Here is a 2,590-nt window from a genome sequence, read left to right on the forward strand (position 1 = left end):
GTATTGAATTCAAATTCTATTGACAGCAAAGCCTTATTCCAATAGACCAGCTCATAGGGTGTGAACCCTATAGTGGTCTTCCATGTTGTGTTGTAGGCCCAAGTGGCCTCAACTAATCTATCTCCCCAGTCTTTTCTGCTGCTGCTCACTACCTTTGTCAAGATCCCTTCCAATGCTCTATTAGTGACCTCCACTTTCCCATTGGCTTGTGGATGGTAAGGGGTTGAAGTCCTGTGCTTGATTCTATGATGTGTGAGCAGGTCTTCAATCAGATTGGAAGTAAACTGACTGCCTTGATCTCTGACCAATTCTCTTGGATAGCCGAACATGTAGAATATGTTCTCTCTAAAAGATTTAGCCACTTTTTCCTCTATCGCTGCTTTGATTGTTTTTGTCTCTGCCCACTTTGTCAGGTAATCGGTGCACACATGATGTATTGTTTCTACTTTGAAGGAGGGCTAATAGGACCCACAAAGTCCATGCCCCACTTCTCAAATGGCTCAGAAGTCACTTGAGGTTTCATGGCCATCTCATTCTTTGGAGTATGTTTCCCCATCCTCTAGCACTGATCACACTAGCTAGTATATATCCTCACATCCTGATGATGAGTGGGCCAGTAGTAGCCTGCTTGAAGTATCTTGTAGGTGGTTCCTTTTGTTGTAAAATGACTTCCACAAGGCCCATCATGACAGGTCAAGAGGATTTCAAAGACTTCCTCCTCCCTGACACATCTTCCCAAGATCTGATCTCGGCCATGTTTGAAGAGATTGCCCCCAATCCAGGTGAAAGGGGCAGTTTTCATCACTATCTTACTCTTCTCTTTTGAGGATAGATGTGGTGGAAACTGTGCTGAAACCAAGTAGTTTTCTATATCAGCAAACCATGGAGAGAGTATTGAGATAGAAAATAGGTGTCCATCTGGCATCTGGTCATCCACCATTCCTTCTTCGCCTGCAGGAAAATTTACTCTAGACAAAAAGTCAGCAAAAACATTTTCTTTACCAGGCTTATCAATAATGGTCAAAACAATCTACTACAGTAAAACCAACCATCTAATAATGTGAGCATTCACATTTGGTTTGTTCATTAAATATCTAATTGTAGCATGATCAGTGTGCACAAAGGTTTGATAGCATGTGATATAATGTTTGAATTTGTTTAAAGAATGCATGACAATTAGGAGTTCCTTCCCGTTCACCATATAGTTTAAATCTGTCTTTGAAAAGTTTTTACTTATAAAGTATATGGCATATGGTAACTTTTCATCAATTTGTCCCAAGGTTGCTCCTATTTCTTTGTTCGAGGCATTTGTGTGAATGTGGAAAGGTAGGGCCCAGTTTGGGCCTCTTAGAGTTGGGGAAGTCACGAGTTTTATCTTCAAGGTATCTAGGTCTTCTTGATAGTTTTCCAACCATACAAACTCGACATATTTACCTGAAAGGCCAAACAAAGGAGAGGCTAGCTTGCTGAAATCTTTAATGAATCTTAAGTAATACCCAGCTAAGCCTAGGAAACTTCTGACATCTCTCAACTTTTGAGGAAGTGGGACCCTTTGGATGATGGAAATTTTGTTGGGGTCCACCTGTAGTCCTTGTTGAGATATTGCATGACCTAGCATGGTCCCTTAAGTCATCAAAAATTCACATTTTTCCTGTCCGAGGAATAGGTTCATCTAAATACATTTGCCTAGAACTTTTCCTATATTAGATAAGGCTTCTTGAAAGTCAGAGCCATAAGGAGTAAAGTCATCGATGTATATCTCTATTGCACCATGAACTAATTCAGAAAATATACTTAATACTTCTCTTTCGAAAGTGGCTGGATCATTACACAAACCAAAAGGAAGGACCTAGTATTCAAAGGTACCCCAAGGGCAAGTGAAAGTGGTCTTATCTTGGTCTTCCAAGCTGATCTGAATCTGATTATACCCACTAAACCCATCTAGGAAAGAGAAAAACCTTTTCCTTGCAAGACCATCTAACACTTGATCTATGAAAGGTAAAGGAAAATGTTCCTTTTTAGTGGCTCTGTTCAATTCCTGATAGTCGACACAGATTCTCCACTTACCATTTTTCTTTGGCACTATCACCAAATGAGAGACCCATTCACTGTCAGAGGTGGGATAGATGAATTCTGCAAATTTCTGTAGTTCTTCCTAAACAATATATTTAAATACTGGATTCATCCTCCTTTGAGGCTACCTGACTGGCTTGGAATCCTCCTTGATGTATAGATGATGAGTACATACTGAAGGGTGCACTCCCTTCATCTCCTTATAACTCCATGTGAAGGCATCTAGGTGTTTTCTCAACAAGCTACATAGTTCCTTCTCTTGGGAAGTGTATTGGGATGGATTGATTTTCAAGGTTCTTTCTGGTCCAAACTCTATATTCTTAACACACAGAGAGGTGGAGTTAGCTGCATAGAGATAATTTGAGGGGTTGGTTTGGGTTTCTCTTACTATTTCCTCTAATGGTGGTACACTGGGAGATGGATTTTGAATCAAATTTTGAATCATATCATCCTCATCTTGTTGTTTTCCTCCATGGTGATTCATAATGCACAAAGCGGTGCAGAATAGAATTCATCC

This window comes from Pinus tabuliformis, chromosome X (genome assembly GCF_031772625.1).
Source record: "Pinus tabuliformis cultivar Carrire ecotype Pingquan chromosome X, CPIR1, whole genome shotgun sequence".
Classification (NCBI taxonomy): domain Eukaryota; kingdom Viridiplantae; phylum Streptophyta; class Pinopsida; order Pinales; family Pinaceae; genus Pinus; species Pinus tabuliformis.